This window comes from Notothenia rossii, assembly GCF_949606895.1.
Source record: "Notothenia rossii genome assembly, chromosome: 3".
Classification (NCBI taxonomy): Eukaryota; Metazoa; Chordata; class Actinopteri; order Perciformes; family Nototheniidae; genus Notothenia; species Notothenia rossii.
In genome coordinates this window covers 53,735,090-53,754,035 of record NC_136901.1, presented here as the reverse complement: position 1 = coordinate 53,754,035, position 18,946 = coordinate 53,735,090, and the positions used below count along the sequence as shown (strand labels likewise).

The 18,946-nt window shown below is 43.3% G+C and overlaps 1 long non-coding RNA gene across 1 annotated transcript in view; it reads left to right on the top strand.

The window, feature by feature from the left end:
• Window positions 1–3,657: 3,657 nt before the first annotated feature.
• Window positions 3,658–18,946, top strand: part of LOC307032483 — a 33,642-nt gene continuing 18,353 nt past the window's right edge. The window contains exons 1-2 of the long non-coding RNA XR_013806275.1: window positions 3,658–3,796; window positions 14,778–14,891. This is a non-coding gene — a long non-coding RNA (uncharacterized lncRNA). The remainder of the gene's footprint in view (window positions 3,797–14,777; window positions 14,892–18,946) is intronic.

Here is an 18,946-nt window from a genome sequence, read left to right as displayed (position 1 = left end):
CAAGCCACTTGTGGGTGTCCGCGCTGCCCGCAGTAGAAACAGAGACCCTCCTTGAATCGACGCTGACGTTCTGCCAGCGACAGCTTGGCGCGGCCCAACTGCATTGGCTCCTCCACGGAGCCAGGGGGCGCTGTTGTCCGGAACGCAGGTGGTGAGGGGTGACGGAGCCTCCAAGAAGAAGTAATATCAAGCGGCGAGCGTCTCCTCTGGAGAGGCGGATCAACCGCATCCTTGGATTTATTCCTTCTCCTCTCCGTCAAACGATTGTCTATCCTTATAGCCATGGATATGACAGAGTCCAAGTCAGCAGGCAGATCGAAAGGCGCCAGCTGGTCTTGTAAAGAATCCGAGAGACCGCTGACGAAAGGGTCAAACAATGCAGCGGAGTTCCAGCCGCTGTCGGCTGCCTTAGTCCGGAACTCGATGGCGTAGTCAGCCACACTCCGCTGATGTTGTTGCAGCTTGATCAGAGCCCGAGCTGCTTCCCTGCCCGGCGTGGTTTGATCGAAGGTCTTCCTCATAGTGTCTATGAAGTTTTCCAGAGACCCGCAGATAGGCGAGCCTCGGGACCATTCTGCCGTGGCTCACGCTGCTGCTCGACCGGAGAGATGAGAGATCATAAAAGCCACTTTGGAATTGTCCGTGGGAAAAGCAGCCGGTTGGTGGTGATAGTGTAACTCACACTGCACGATGAACGGCCGGCAGCCTTCTGAGTCTCCGGAGTACTTTTCGGGTGGAGCCAGACGCATGGAAGCACTGTGCGGCTCAGTAACCCAGTTGGGATCGAATCCGGTCACCGCTGGAACCGGAGGAGTCGTAGGAGGAGAAACAGCCTGCAGGTGAGTGAGCACACGCTGAACCTCTGCTGCCAGTAGATTCACTTGAGTCGTCACCGATGTTTGTAGTTCCCTCTGGCTGCTGGTTAGATTCTGCACTCCCTGCTGCATGGTGGCCATATGCTCCTCTTGTTGCCCAAGACGTTGGCCCTGAGAGCGGATAGCGTTCTTAATCTGATCTGAGTCGGCTGAGTTCATTTTCATGGTCAGTTCGTACTGTCAAGGGGTGAACACTGAGGCATGAACTCAATTGCACGACTCAAAACTCAGACTCAGATAGCGTTTCAAAATAAAGACTTTACTGGAATTTTGCACAGTAATAAAATAAGGAAAACAAAACACTCTTTCGAGGAAAACTAGAATGGTGATCTATAGCATAGGTCCGTGAAAGGTCCGTGAAAGGTCCGTGAGGTAAGCCGATACGTAGGTCTTCGAGAGACAACGAACTGACAATTAACAGGAGGGAGCTAACACAATATATACACAGGTAAAGGGGACACAGTTGGAAACAATCAGGGCGGGGAAAATAATCAAGGACGCAGGAGACAGAAAGGGGCGGGGAGCGTGGAGGCCTGAAATGAGAGGAAGAAATAATTAAGGGCATAGACATAAAGCACAAGACAAAGGGACATGACAACTCTAACATAAAGAATAAACTTTCACTATAAGTTTCTTGGACATGACAGATGGTAAGTTTCAATGTATTGTTTTTCCACACATTGTTGCGTGTCACTGACTGGTATAGATTGAAGCTGTTTTACCAGGACTATCGTCTTGGAAAGGGGCTCCGTTTCCCCATACTTTGGGTCAAATTGAAACGGGTTAAATGTCATACTACACAGAAAGATAAAGGCCGTCTGGTCAAAGGGTGTCTTGTAGGGACAGCAGTCCTTGTAAGGACAGATGATGTCGACAGGAGTTAAAAATGACAGCATTGAAAGGTTTCTGTATAATGTCATACTACACAGAAAGATAAAGGCCGTTTGGTCACAGGGAGTCTTGTAAGGAAAGATGATGTCAACAGGAGTTAAAAATGACAAGATTGAAGTGTTTCTGTATAATGTCATACTACACAGAAAGATAAAGGCCGTCTGGTCACAGGGTGTCTTGTAGGGACAGCAGTCCTTGTAAGGACAGATGATTTACAACCTGTTGACATGACTAGACATGAGATCATTGCCTTCATCCAGCATGTGCACACCTCCATAACTGTTAAACCTTCGCAGCACACAAGTCAGATCAAACCACTACCAAGGTGACAACAGTGTCTTTTTTTTGTGTTACAATTTCAGGCTCACTGGGAAGTAGCTTGTAACCCTGAGCCCGACAGAGATCCTCCGTCCTCCCCACCAACCAAAATGGCAAGTTGTACTTCACATCACAATCACTTTCTGTGTCGGGCTGTAGAGGGAAACAATACGGGCTTGTGACAGTATTGTACTTTTCTTAATGCTGTGAAAGATTAGTCAAATTCCAGAAACTGAAACATATGTGTCTCTATATTATTTAAGCCATAGTTTGTAGATTGTTATTTGCTGCACCATGAAAAGATAAATGCTCAGAGTAAGAGTTAGTAGAAGTCGTATTTGGAACAGAGGAGACGCGCTACAATGGCATTCATGAAACAAAATGAGGATGCCAACTTGTAATATGGTTAACATTCCAGTCCTACTGTGCTCATCAGCTTTCTTCCTTGGATGAGATATGCTGATGGCTGCTGCACACATAGCATGCCAACAGTCAATGTGTTAGTAGATTTTTAACAATTATTGCTCTGTGATAAATTGCTTTTGGGCCCTAACATGTTATATAGCGGCTAATAATGTCTTTTTATTTTCATTGCTGGCTAGTGAATTGAATAAAGTCGTGTTAATGTTCAGATTTGTGTCCCATTGATAGATGAATGGAAATGAGTCGATAATGTTTTAAAGTCGTGCCTTTCTTTCACTTATTTACAGGAAGTATGTGGTGGGACACGAGAGGCTGGGACCAAACTTCGTACAACTCCAAACACATCAGGGGACAAGATGGTAAGTTTCAATGTATTGTTTTTCCACACATTGTTGCGTGTCGCTGACCGGTATAGATTGAAGCTGTTTTACCAGGACTATCGTCTTGGTAAGGGGGCTCCGTTTCCCCATACTTTGGGTCAAATTGAAACGGGTTAAATGTCATACTACACAGAAAGATAAAGGCCGTCTGGTCACAGGGTGTCTTGTAGGGACAGCAGTCCTTGTAAGGAAAGATGATTTTACAACCTGTTGACATGACTAGACATTAGATCATTGCCTTCATCCAGCATGTGCACACCTCCATAACTGTTAACAGTCCCATGACATGGCCATTTCCACTGATCAATTTTGACTGATCCAAAAGGTCTACTAGAATAGATATATAATGTTCAATGTTCCAAACTCACATTGGTTTCTCATACAGCATCTCTGTACAGTATGTGTATTCACTCTCTGTCCTACACGCCTTGTTGGAGCTCCTGCCCCCCCCCCCCCCTCCCAGTGTGCGCTGAAGTGTGTTTATGTGTTACAATGGCGTTTGTTAGCAACCAGAAAGTGACACCAGTAATGACAAACAGATGAGAATGCTGCGTGGGGTCTTGGTCTGGTTTCAAAAACTTAACTAAAATTCAATTTCACTTGCTTTCTTCTTTGTTATATAGTGAAATGCACAGTGATTCGATGTTAAAATAATGCTCAACAAATGTTACCAGTACATTTTTCTGGATAATGAAGAAAATACAAACTTGGTATTCCTTTTTTGTTCAAAGGTGAAGGACATCTGCCTTTCCAGTAATGAAGGTTCCTTCTGTGATAAAGACTACATTCCCAAAACTGCGTCTAGTAGCGATGGATCCAGCGCTGATGAAGACTGCCCACCTGACTCTGAAGCAAATAACGATCGGGATCCTCTCATTGCCACCATCAGGGATTCAAAGCCACCCCATGGTAAGACTGCACCAACCGTCTCTACAAAGAACTGTGTTGTACAACAAGACACGGCTGCTACTACCTCTGACACATTCCAACTTGATGAAGATTTCATCCCTTATGGGGCTTCCTGTTCTGATAACGAACCTACCACATACAATACTCAGAATCTTCCAAGGTTTAACACGACAGCTGTAACAGTCTCATTCTCTGAGAGGGCAATAATTAAGTGTGTTGCAAACCCCAAAGAATCTTCTTGCGCCCTCAAAAATTATAACATTGAAAGGTGTGGTTGGAGGATCACCAGATGGAGGAATAACCCTGATTTTGAATCACAGCTTGGCTGCTCTCCACCAGTCTGTCACATGGCTGCTGGGTGACTTTATGTCATTCCTGGTGCAACAATTCAAGCAACTCAGCATTGATGGATGGCACATTACCAACCATCTTCCTCTGGATCACATTCCAGAGGTTTCCCATGGGGTTCAGGTCTGGAGATTGGGGTGGCCATGAGAGGGTCTGGATCTGGTGATCCTCCAAACACACCTTGATTGACTTGGCTGTGTGGCATGGAGTATCGTCCTGCTGGAAAAAACAATCATTTTTGTCAGAGCAGAAGGAAGCACGACTTGTTCCAGGAGAACCTTGTACGTGGTTCGATTCATGCGTCATGAGTGTGTGTGTATAAAATGTCCAGTTATACCTGATGTCCTTATAACTAAGGTATTGTTAGGCTAGTGTGTGTGTGTGCGTGTGCGTGTGTGTGTGTGTGTGTGTGTGTTTGTGTGTGTGTGTGTCTGTGTGTATAAAATGTCCAGTTATACCATATGTCCTTATAACTAAGGTATTGTTAGGCTAGTGTGTGTGTGTGTGTGTGTGTGTGTGTGTGTGTGTGTGTGTGTGTGTGTGTGTGTGTGTGTGTGTGTGTGTGTGTGTGTGAGAGAAATGTGTGTGTGTGTGTGTGTGTGTGTGTGTGTGTGTGTGTGTGTGTGTGTGTGTGTGTGTGAGAGAGAGAGAGAGAGTGAGTGAGTGATGGATAGTCGGAGCTATGTGCAACTCAAGGAATATGCTCGAACGGGAGCTGCCTGGACGCTGCAATCATGTTGGGCGCACTATCCGTGCTGATCGTGCTGACTTTTCGTACAATGTCCCACTGTCTGGCTACCTGCTGTTGGAGATTTGAGGATGTTGCAAACCAACCTCGTCTCCGCGTGTCGTTTGACAAGCTAGGTGAATTCGGGAAAAGGGATTAAGAAACACCAGAATACAAGTTAAACAATAATCCGGCTTTAATGATATACAGTAACGATACAAATACAAAGAAATCACGAAGCACTCTGCAGAGTACTCCGGGCTCAGGTTCTACCACGTGTGTGAGACAGGTCTCAGGAACGGCTGGTGAAAAACAAGAGCGCGAACCAAAGGAAAACACAGGCTTTCATACTAAAACACAGGAGGAGGTGTGTACGTGCATTCCCCCAGAGGTCATCTTATTGGCAGAGATCAACACATGGCCTGTCGCACCCAATCAGTGCGACACAGCAGCTTTTAGCCAGCACACACACATCTCCTTTATGGCCCTGTGTCCCTGAGTCCATCTTCCCGCCTCCTGACTGCCACACACAAGTTAAAAGTATGTTTTAAGATATAGTTGTTATAGTTGGCTAAATATACGTAATACATGTTAATTACTTTCATATCAATAACAACGAGGAACACATTACCTATGCTCTTAAGCGGTATTAGAGATGCTTTTCAAATAGTCAAACTTCTCACAGGCTTACCTATGGCCCTTCCATTTGTTTGAGCTATTGTTCACATCTTTACTTCAAATAAAAGGTTTCACATTGTATATTTCCAGCTTCCTTTACACATACTGCTATTATTAACACAAAGTAACTAACCACACACCACTATTGAAAACAAGTCGATTCCCCTGACAATTGACATGCTGAAACTCCTGGAATGCGTCCCTCCCCCACCTCTCTCGTCCCTGTCATAAAAAACTGCTTCCATTTCATATAGAGTAATAAAAGATGTTTAAGCTAATTTCTCCACAATGTTTGTAGCCATTTAGTACCCAGACATGAAAGAATAAGAACAGAGGTATAGTTGACCAGTAATCATGTAGCAGATCTATTTACTGCAATGAAAACACATACACATCTGCTACAAGATTGTGTCACACACACCCATTTTTTACGAGGGAAGCATTCCAGCGTCTGGCACTATCTCCAAATATGGTGTCCCCTTCTCACCTCTCTCTCTAAACACAAGGAATTCACCTCAATATATTGGGGGAGGGAAAAGATACTTTGTCCTTTCTAATTTAACACACATGAATATAAATAAGGTGGCATTAAAATGAATATACCAGATTTAACTTTCCTGTCATACCACGTTACTTTAATACTTCAAATAATTCAAATAATCCTTCAATTCCCCCTTTTTGGTCTCGCATTAACGAGACCAACACACATAAGACATTTGAAACAAACTACTGTCATTCTTTGATACTGTGTCTGTCCCCCTTCATTAAACCTTTGAGAACAGAAAACAACCTCCAATGACAGTGAAGAAACTATCAGAGTGAGAGCCTGAGTGCCAGACGGCAGCATCCTTGCGTGTTGTTGAATCATCAGGGCCCCCCCCCCCCCCCCCCCCCCTCAGCGGAATACGCCAACAAGGGCAGCTGATAGGGAGGGGGAGATGCGGCCTTTCCTTCAAAGGTGGAACTGATGAATCTGATCAGAGAGAAGTAGACTCCTCTGCTGCCTCGAGAAGTCCCCCAGCCCGCTGACGCCTCCTTCCAAGTCGTCTGCTGTAGGGATGTCCGCGAGGTCCTTCTCCTCCAGTCCGCTGATGCCTGCTTCCAAGTCGTCTGCTGTAGGGATGTCCGCGTTGACGATAGCCAGGTCCATCCTGATGTCCTCCAAGGTCCTAGCCGGAGTGTTCCTCGCCACACACTGGCTCCAGTAGTACCAGATGTCCCCCTTTGCTCCTCGGCGGACGGCATGAGATGTCCTCTGGGTCACTCTGTAGAGGCCGGAGAACCTGGGGTTGAGTCACGTAGGCCTGACGAACTCCGCTGTGTCGGCCTCCTGCTCCTCGGGTCCCCCTTTTGGCGTCAGCAACCTGTGTGGAGAAATCTGATACCCACCCCTCAAGTCTACGCTCAGTGCTTCTGGGCCCTCAGGTGTTTGACCCACCACTGGTAGGCCGCTTCAGAATTCTAATACTTGGCCTGTGTCAACAAAATAAACCCCAACATCTTCAGGTGAACTAAATAACATATCTCAATAGCTCTGAATTCCTGACAAGCATCTGTGTTATTATAAATGAAATCCTTGAGATCCCATTTAAAATCTAAATATAATATGAACTGCTAATGTTTCTGGTAATGGAACAAACTAATGTTATGGATTAAAAACAACTAAAATCATGATACTGACAAAGTGAATAATTTCCAGGCGAGACTGCTTCTACCTGTCACTGCTTGGATATTATCAAGCTGAAAAATGAATACAGAAATCCAACATACTGTCATCAACTGTCTTTCCATTATGACTTTAAATTAAATGTACATCCCCCTAATGATCTAAACAGTCTATGGCTTTTACTTCTTTACCAGGCTAGTTACAAGATGTTGTCTAAATTAAATTCTATCTCATTACATTACTATGTTTTAACTTAGCTGTAATATGTTCTTTCTACATTTCAAACCTCAGTTACTTTAATACCTGTTGAAATATTACAAAATTGTTTTCATTATCACAGTTCACCTTCTCATTCTCATTCTGGAATTACCTCTCTCAGTAGCCCCTTGGCCACTGATTCTGCATCTGTGTTACCTGTTATAACTCAATCAATATTAGAAACATGTCAACATTAATCAAACATTATCTTATCCCCAGATATGGAGCAGGTTAAATCTAAAACTGTCAATCAATGGTCAGATTGAACATCTGAGTTGGGGCGGCAGGTTTCTTCCAGTCCCTAAATGAAAATATCCCACACTCCCCCTTTTTACACATGTAAACATGTGTAATAAAATCCTGTATGGGAAGAAAACCTTCAGGTAACCAGTGGTTATAAGAAAATACCAAACATCATTCACAAAAGTACATCCATCATTTTTCACAGTAAACACTCCAGGGAAAATAAGTGTTCATTTCCAGCTGGCAGTCCTAAAAGAAACAGAATCTTTAGATTTTAGTTTGAGTTTTACATTTGCAAACCGCCAACTCCTGTGGGAAGTAGAAACGGGTCACATGTGCATTTTTCCAAATGCGTGGAATTGTAGGAAACCTGTGTTTCCCATGGAGCTCCAAAATAATGTATTAGTCCAAAGACATGCTCGGTTAGTTATTGTTTTAGAATCATGCAGTTACACTGATCACATGCAGAAATTCCTCCACACTCACACTGTCAGGTTGTAAAGTCAAGTTTGGTCAGCCCCAGAGTCAGTCATTGATAGTGCTTTTCTCAAGTCACACTGTCAGTCAGGGTCAAAGGTCATTCGGTCTCAGTTTCATTGGCCATGTGTCGTGCTCTGCAGAGACTTTGATATTTCAGCATAGGCCAGTATCCTTTGTCTACAAAAATCAGTCATATATGGAGCGCCATCATTTATCAATTCCCGATTACCACCTTAAGTCAGATATCTCTAACTTGTCATCGGGACGGCTGCTTCCCACATTTCCTGCAACTTGGTACAAAACTCACTTCATAATAGTACTACTACTACTGCAATTTATTTACAACTAAGTAGTATTAAAATGTCTAAGAAATCTAATTCAGAAACTTGTGTACATAACTATTATCTTAAGTCAAAACATTACTAGGATCTGTGTAGCTCTGCATTTCATAGCTCCTTATACTCATTTATCTTCAATTCTGGTCTACTTAAAAACAATGTTAAACTCTTTAGCAGTGTGTGGAACCTTGGGTGTCCGAACATGCAACCATCACCCTTTACTCTATCAAGGATTAAAAACAGTTTCCATCCTAAAGCCCTCCTATGGTAATAACTATGCCACAATGGTGAAATCAATATTGTAACAAATGAAATCACTGCTTTATTCACACATGAATAAAAATCTCTTGAAGAATAATTTATTAATATGATGGAAAGATTGAAGAATATGGTTCTACACTGTGCTACTCCAAAACACCCCCTGCTTAAAGTGTAGTGCATATTTCCCTCATGTCTCCCCTTTAACCCTCAGTGTGTTTTAGGATGATTTTCTCATTTTACATTAATAGTTTCCTCTTTACTGCTATTTTGAATTTACCAATCGATTAATTCATGGTTAATACCTCTTTTTATCTTTACTTATTTATCAAGTCAATTCAAGTTCTTTAAATGTGGTGTCTTCTATGTGCGTTTTGTGAATAAGTGTGTTTATGTGTAAACTCACTCATTCCCGTTCTCCTTTTCTCCTCCCCTGGTTGTCTCAAGCCGTGACCCCGACCTCCTCACTTCAAATCGACTATGCCAACTCCTCTGATTCTGTCTTCTCTTCAGTCCATCAGCTCTTGAATCCATCCGCTGTAACTGTTTTAGGCAGCCTTTGGCCCAGTCACATCTGCAGCCCACATCATGCCACTGTTCTTGCACTGCTTTGCATTCCATCTCCCCTTTACAGTCTCTCTGCTGCTTCATGGAGGGCGGACTCTGCTCTCATGTCCCCCACTCTGCTCCTGTGCCAAATCTCGTGGCTCAGCTTCATGCCCTGTCTGAGGGACTGATGAGAGTATTTCTGTATGTCAGCAAGCGGTTTGGTTCTGGATGCCTCAGGTGGAGACGGTTCAGCTCCGGTTCTCTGTCTGTTTGATGGAGAAGGAGGAGCCTCCTTTTGGGTTGGGTCTTTTGTCTGCTTGGAGGGACGGGGTCGTAGCCTTTCTAACTCAGAGGGGGAGTCCAGGTCCCGGGACGCATTATCCATAAGAAATCTAGCACACTGAGATTGAATCAATCCAACCCTTTCCACTCTGTCTCTTTCTAATCATACTATATGTCTTAGTTGCTAAATGCCATCTAAACAACACCATTAATGTCTACTAATGATATTACAAAAACTCCCTCTATAAATTGTTTCATCCATTGTTACATATCTACCCAACCTGAGTCTTTCAGGAAACCATTTTCTTCCATAAATTGAAATACCTGTTTCAAGCATTACATATTTCACACACTACGAAAGAACATCTCCATACTTTCTCCAATATTTTAAATCCCACTGTTACTTAGAACAATAGTAAACCTGCAGAGCACACTGATCAGATCACAGTAATATACTTTGACTCAAGTATAGGCCCATGTCTACTTTCCATTTTACTTATTACTTTTGGTGAATATTTATTTATATTGTCTAAATACCTTGTCTATGATGTGCAAAAAGTTAGAGTATAAAAATGTGTTTTTCTTAATGTATTTACACCCCACGGATTCTTGAGTTTACTCATCTCCTAGTGTTGTCGTTCCTAAAAATGTTAGCAAACACAAAACTCCCACTACAACATTTATAGATAAATTGATCTAGCAAAATGAACTCTTTTCTAATTCAAAATGTGACAAAAGAACAATGATTTGTCTTTCACAAGATGGTGGTCTAACAGAATGACTCTTGACCTCATGGGGTCAAATAGATTTAGCCATGAGGCGGCTGACTTTAAAATGAACTGGGACAAAGAAACCACATGCATGTGGGTACATTATAGTCTAGAAATATAACACAAAACAACACGACTTAAAAATAATAACAATTCAAATGACTTCTGGTGAAAAGCATGAAGAACAAAACAACTTAATCTACTCTCAATGTTCATGTACACCATCACTGTGTATTTAATCAGTTGTTACCGGTTGTATCCTTAATCAAACTATTTCACCATCTTCACTTATTTTAGGTTACTCATTCAACAATATGACATTCTCCCGAATAGTAGTTAACTTTATATAACTTTTACTCTCTATATTTTAGCAACAACCTTACTTTTCTCTCTCTCTCTGTCTACTCTCCAAAACATCTCATTTCTCCTGACCACAAGTTTCTCATAAATCACCCCTTTGTGTAACCGTGTGAGATGGCTGGAGTAAAACCTCGTGCAGGACCTCTGTCATGCTTAAACATTAACAGATTCCCTCTGACGAACTTACAAAAATCTTCTCTTTACTTTCTACTCTTTTGTTCCTGTATTTAATATAATTTTCCCCTTGGAATATAATTAAGTACAATCCTTAGTTAATGACAAATACCATGAAATTCACAACGCACTGCAACGGTATCAATCAGTTCTCAAAGACTATATTTAAATAGCAGCAAATCATTGTTTCTTATTTATTTCAATATATCTTCCACTTCAAATCACACCTTGATCTGTTAATTTTCTATGTATTTCACTCCAACTTCAGATCACTAGAGAAAAAAGCAAGCAGACACACTCCGGGCTGCTGCTGCTGCTCTCGAGAGGAAAAAGGGTGGGGGAACTCTCACAGACAAATACTGACACCCCCATCTCTCTCCCCCGCTGTAGCTCTCAGCCTCTCCTTTGGAAAAGGGGGGGCTTCTTTCAACAATTAACACTTCTGCTATCCTTTTATTCAATTTTTTGCTTGAACCCACTGTCCTCGTAAGCTCTTAACTCACGCTCCTCTCGTTAAAATGTTCCCTTCATTATGACTTCGTATCTATTCATCTGACTTAGGCTGTTTCTGTTACCAGTCAATATTCACAGACTTCATATCTATTGATCTGACTTACTGTCCTTGTTACCAGTAAATATTCAGAGACTTCATATCTATTGATCTGACTTACTGTCCTTGTTACCAGTAAATGTTCACAGATTCAACCCCCACAGAACAAAGGATTAATGAGGTCCGGTCACTTCAAAATTGCTTTTTGAAGGTTGCGTTACTCTCCTTTGGATTTTACTTATAACTCAACTTCGATTCCTATGAACCTAAGAATTGTTATTCAGATTCGTCTCCTGGATGCCGTCTGAAAACGGTCACTGGACGTCCCCCAACGAGTCTTCAGCCGTCTCCTTTCTGAAAAAAGTACGGGGCCTTTCACCTTCGTCTTACATACCTCGTTGATTCACTTTTATGTTATATAACTTTCCTACCTATCTAAAATATGAATCTGTACTGTTACCATAAAAACACTGTAAACTTCGTCTGACAACCCTAAAATTTGGAATATGGTCAAATCACAGGTTTCGAATTAAATCGTGTCTGCTCACCTGGTAGCCTATTGTACAGAGCTCTGTTTGTAGTTGTCAGAAGAGGCCGAGATGTTTAGCCCTGGACTATTCCGTCCGCTCGCCGCTGGTGGTCTCTTCCCCGAAAACACCCCACTCAGAAACGTCGGGTTCACCATTTGTTGGAGATTTAGAGGATGTTGCAAACCAACCTCGTCTCCGCGTGTCGTTTGACAAGCTGGGTGAATTCGGGAGAAGAGAGGGATTAAGAAACACCAGAATGCAAGTGAAACAATAATCCGGCTTTAATGATACAAGGCAACGATACAAAATACAAATACAAATAAATCACGAAGCACTCTGCAGAGTACTCCGGGCTCAGGTTCTACCACGTGTGTGAGACAGGTCTCAGGAACGGCTGGTGAAAAACAAGAGCCCGAACCAAAGGAAAACACAGGCTTTCATACTAAAACACAGGAGGAGGTGTGTACGTGCATTCCCCCAGAGGTCATCTTATTGGCAGAGATCAACACATGGCCTGTCGCACCCAATCAGTGCGACACAGCAGCTTTTAGCCAGCACACACACATCTCCTTTATGGCCCTGTGTCCCTGAGTCCATCTTCCCGCCTCCTGACTGCCACACACAAGTTAAAAGTATGTTTTAAGATATAGTTGTTATAGTTGGCTAAATATACGTAATACATGTTAATTACTTTCATATCAATAACAACGAGGAACACATTACCTATGCTCTTAAGCGGTATTAGAGATGCTTTTCAAATAGTCAAACTTCTCACAGGCTTACCTATGGCCCTTCCATTTGTTTGAGCTATTGTTCACATCTTTACTTCAAATAAAAGGTTTCACATTGTATATTTCCAGCTTCCTTTACACATACTGCTATTATTAACACAAAGTAACTAACCACACACCACTATTGAAAACAAGTCGATTCCCCTGACAATTGACATGCTGAAACTCCTGGAATGCGTCCCTCCCCCACCTCTCTCGTCCCTGTCATAAAAAACTGCTTCCATTTCATATAGAGTAATAAAAGATGTTTAAGCTAATTTCTCCACAATGTTTGTAGCCATTTAGTACCCAGACATGAAAGAATAAGAACAGAGGTATAGTTGACCAGTAATCATGTAGCAGATCTATTTACTGCAATGAAAACACATACACATCTGCTACAAGATTGTGTCACACACACCCATTTTTTACGAGGGAAGCATTCCAGCGTCTGGCACTATCTCCAAATATGGTGTCCCCTTCTCACCTCTCTCTCTAAACACAAGGAATTCACCTCAATATATTGGGGGAGGGAAAAGATACTTTGTCCTTTCTAATTTAACACACATGAATATAAATAAGGTGGCATTAAAATGAATATACCAGATTTAACTTTCCTGTCATACCACGTTACTTTAATACTTCAAATAATTCAAATAATCCTTCACTGCCTAAAGTCAAGTGCTCGGCGCAGTTGTCGGCGAAATGTCGCTCCTCTGTTTTCATTGAAACAGCTCCTTATATCCGTTAGCACAGCTAGCTAGCACCAGATGCTAACAACAACAATACACGTAAGGTCTCTCTCTCGCGCCACACATACTCCCTCCCTCCCGGTCCTCCCGATGGCCAGTCGGTGCCTGCCGGTGAGCGTGGAAGTGTGGTCTGCCGCAAGCGGACGGCAGGAGCGGGGCTGTCAGCATCAGCTTGTAGATGGTATTTTAAACTTGATGCGCTCTGAAACTACGGGGCGGCCGAGGACAAAAAATACACATGGGTTAATCGAGTTAAAATAATTAGTGGCGTTAATTTTTTTTTGCGTTAACGCGTTATTAACGACAGCCCTAATTTTAATGCATAATTAATAATTGTATACTCAGTACCATGTCTGTATTATTAGGTAATATTGCTATTTGACTGTTTTCACCCCCCACACATGTTGTATGACCTTTACAAATATTGACCTCATACACCATGATGTGTGTGTGTGTTGATTTCTAAATTAATAAATGATACAAAATTCCGCCAAATGTTACACATTCCCCCGCCATTTTACACACAAAATGGCGCCAAATGTCAGCCTCGCGCATGTAAGTCATACGTCATACTAAGAGACCTCGCCCCGCGTCTGAGTGTTACCTACAAATGACGGCATTATTATCATCCTGGATCTTCAATGAGTCGCCTGGATAATGGAACATAGTGAATTAAGTTGTTCATATTTTATACATTAAAAACGATATGTCTGTTAGATAGACACAACTGAATAAAGTGAACGTTAACTTATGTATTTGATCGTGTCCAGCTGTCCATAATTTCCCTCTGCCTCGACTGTCAAAGCAGAACTTTAACGTCAATGTTAACATTAGGCTATACATTATACATTATTTTATAAGCTACATAATACTTTATCATTTATTTTATTATTAAAACTTCAGTCACGAAAACAGTGAGGGCAGCAAAGTTAGGTTTGTCATCATTTTAACTTAATTGGTAAATGAGCATTCTGCTTTTAAAGAAAAATACAAAACTTTTAAATTCATGAGGTTTTTTTAAAGTGATATTTTACCGTTCAATATTTGTCTTGATGTCAAATAATCACCCTTAGATAAATAGATGTGTGCTTTTAAAAGAGGCAGTAAAATGCCCCCAGATATTAGTTCTTAATAAAGTGGCAAATATTTGTCAATAATGCTGTATTTGTGTGAACAGATTACAATATTACACATATTAATATTATTATATTGTGTCCGTGGAGACTGATTTGTCATCATATTTTTTAGTCAGCAAGATGAGGAGTACATGAGAACTTAACCCCTGCCAAGAAGCAGAACGTCAAATCCGAATGGGAAAAGATAAGGACAATTTGAGATGGGAGCACATCAATACCAGCAAAGGTAAGATTTGTTTTCTGTTGACTTGTTTAACCTCTGTTATGTGATAAAGAATGTACTGGGGCCTCATGTATAAAGGGATATACGCTCAAAAAATGGCGTATGCCAGTTTCTACGCAATGTTTGCGATTTATAAAATACTAACTTGACGGGAAAACGTGCGGTCCTCCACGCAAACTCTAACCCTATTTAGGGGCAATGGATGTCCACTCTCTGGAGACGACCCGTTAGCCAAAGTGACAAACCTAATGTTAGCCCTATTTACAGGCAATGGACGTCCACTCTCGGGAGACGACCGACAGTGGTGAGGTTAGCCAAAGTGCCAGACCTAATTTTACCCAAGGGAAAAGTGGTGAAAATGAGAACATGTATCTGAAAATAGTGCCTCATAATGCGGGCATGTGGACAGTAGCCAGAGACTCACAGGCACACACACATGCAGAGATCCAGGGGGCGGAGCACATGGCTTTTATTACACAGAAATAAGTCTCTGAGAGGCGGGGAGACTCAGAGGACAGGCTGCGTCACCTCACTTTGTAACCCAGGAAAGGAGCAGGAATCCTGGCTGCGTGAGTGGTAAAAGCACATTAAGCTGTTTTAATCCGACAGCCGCTGATGCGCACGGAAGTTTGTCCGTTTCGTTAACATTCGGATAGCCAAATGGACGGAAATCCGTCCGTTTCGTTAACATTTGAATGGCCAAATGGACGGAAATATGCCCATTTCGTTAAAACGCCGGACTGGAGCCTGTGCAGGACCCCAGTGAGAGCTCCAGACTGTGTGCACTGTGTTAGGGAACCATATGAACGGTGTACATGAGTGTTAAAAGTGCATTAAACTGTTTTAATTCAACAGCAGCCGCTGACAATCTCACTGTGTTACCCAGGAAATGAGCTGGATTTGTGGGTAGGCTGAGTGTTAAAGGTGCATTAAACTGGTTTTAATTCAACAGAGGACAGGCTGCTTCATATCACACTGTTACCCAGGAAATGAGCCGGATTTGTGGGTAGGCTGAGTGTTAAAGGTGCATTAAACTGGTTTTAATTCAACAGAGGACAGGCTGCTTCATATCACACTGTTACCCAGGAAATGAGCCGGATTTGTGGGTAGGCTGAGGCATTAAACTGTTATAATCCGACAGCCGCTGATGCGCACGGAAGTCTGTCCGTTTCGTTAACATTCGGATAGCCAAATGGACGGAAATCCGTCCGTTTCGTTAACATTTGAATGGCCAAATGGACGGAAATATGCCCATTTCGTTAAAACGCCGGACTGGAGCCTGTGCAGGACCCCAGTGAGAGCTCCAGACTGTGTGCACTGTGTTAGGGAACCATATGAACGGTGTACATGAGTGTTAAAAGTGCATTAAACTGTTTTAATTCAACAGCAGCCGCTGACAATCTCACTGTGTTACCCAGGAAATGAGCTGGATTTGTGGGTAGGCTGAGTGTTAAAGGTGCATTAAACTGGTTTTAATTCAACAGAGGACAGGCTGCTTCATATCACACTGTTACCCAGGCAATGAGCCGGATTTGTGAGTAGGCTTAGTGTTAAAGGTGCATTAAACTGGTTTTAATTCAACAGAGGACAGGCTGCTTCATATCACACTGTTACCCAGGAAATGAGCCGGATTTGTGGGTAGGCTGAGTGTTAAAGGTGCATTAAACTGGTTTTAATTCAACAGAGGACAGGCTGCTTCATATCACACTGTTACCCAGGAAATGAGCCGGATTTGTGGGTAGGCTGAGGCATTAAACTGTTATAATCCGACAGCCGCTGATGCGCACGGAAGTCTGTCCGTTTCGTTAACATTCGGATAGCCAAATGGACGGAAATCCGTCCGTTTCATTAACATTTGAATGGCCAAATGGACAAGCCTGATTAAAGCATATGCAGGACCCCAGTGAGCTCCAGACTATGTGCATTGTGTTAAGGGACCATATTAATGATAGCATCAATCATTTAAATGCAAAAATAACGATTACAAATCATTTTTAGGGGGAAAACGGTGGATCTGTCCATTTCGTTAACAATCTGATAGCCAAATGGACGGAAATCCGTCCGCTTCGTTAACAGTCTTATAGCAAAATGGACAAGCAGGTAAAAACAGCCGAGCCGCTGCGGTCAGGGCCTCAGACTCACAGGCACACACACGTGCAGAGAACCAGGGCGGTGCACATGGCTTTTTTACTCAGCAATAAGTCTCTGAGAGGTGGGGGAAAGTTGTGTGGATAGAGGCAGAGCGCAGCGGCTGGCAGAATGCAGCGGCAGGCAGAGCGCAGCAGCAGCAGCAGGCAGAGAGGAGCAGGCTGCAATACCCCCCCCACAGAGCCCACCCAGAGGAAAGGCTGCGTCACCTCACTTTGTAACCCAGGAAAGGAGCAGGAATCCTGGCTGCGTGAGTGGTAAAAGCGCATTAAGCTGTTTTAATCCGACAGCTGCTGATGCGCACGGAAGTCTGTCCGTTTCGTTAACATTCGGATAGCCAAATGGACGGAAATCCGTCCGTTTTGTTAACATTTGAATAGCCAAATGGACAAGCAGGTAAAAACGGCAGAGTCGCTGCTCTCAGGGCCCCAGGCTGACAGGCACACACACATGCAGAGGTCCAGGAGCAGGAATCCTTGGTACGTGAGTTTTAAAAGTGCATTAAACTGTTTTAATCCGACAGCCGCAGGTGCTGACGGAAAGCAGGCGGAACAAATGGATTATTTTACCCAGGAATAAATGTTTGCAAGGCGGGGAAAGTGTTCCTGCAGCCCCTCCATAACGGTAATAATGATTAGAAATGATTTCCAGGGCAGAAAGCGGTTTTTAAATGTGGAAAAAACTATTTTAAACTGTTTAAAAAGCACAAAGTGATTTGAGTGCAGTTCTCATGTGTCCCCACAGGAGGGCGCATCATCCCAGGGAGCACAGTGCATTAACAGTAGAAAATACGACAAAAACAGGGCAAATCAATGGATTTAAAGTGCAGGGAAGCTCCGCACTACACACAGGTACATTCCTAAATCCCCACCATGGTGACCACGGTGATTTAAACTAGTTTCTGCGGGGAAAAGAGTGCTAAAAATATGATTAAAGCCTGCTAACAGTGTGGTAAAAATCTGATTGTGTCAGAGACCCATAGTAATGCAGGGTCGGGCCGGGTCAGTACTTGGATGGGAGACCGCCTGGGAATACCCGGTGCTGTAAGCTTTATTTATATACAGGTACATCCATGGTGATAAGATAAGATGTATACCCTAAAATAGCATGCTAAGCGTGGGTGTATTAGTTTCAAAGCATGCACACTCTGCTCATGTCAGACTTCCATGAAATAGACCGGGAAAAGCACCTCTCTGTGGCTGCTCACAGACCCCGAAGTAGCTCCAGCTCGGCTTCCTAATACGGGCACAGGTTTTTTCACACCTCCAGGAGAGGGACCGGGAAAAGCACCTCTCTTTGGCACCTCACGGAGCCCCAAAGGACGGCCTAATGACCTCCAGCTCGGCTTCCTAATACGGGCAAACAGGTTTTTTCACACCTCCAGGAGAGGGACCGGGAAAAGCACCTCTCTTTGGCACCTCACAGAGCCCCAAAGGACGGCCTAATGACCTCCAGCTCGGCTTCCTAATACAGGCAAACAGGTTTGTTCACACCTCATGGAGAGGGACCGGGAAAAGCACCTCTCTTTGGCACCTCACAAAGTCCCAAAGTACTGCCTAATGACCTCCAGCCTCTCTCCCTCACATGGAGCTCAGGTTATTTGATACCTCCAGGAGAGGGACCGGGAAAACCACCTCTCTGTAGCCCCTCACAGAGGTCCAAAGGACGGACTAAGGACCTCCGGCAACAGTGGCACTTCCATAACCTCGTGCACCGTGAGTCCCCGGGCCCCCGGACTTAAGCACTCCCCCACGGACTAAACCCAGATGATCACATCCTACAGAACCTCATGCCCCTGGTAACCCTAAAGGGGGTGCATTTTGCGGTGCTTTACCGTCTGCACATCGGCATCCATATTCGGCCTTCTTCACGACACCACCACCCCTTCTTTGGAGGATATTGTCATGCTC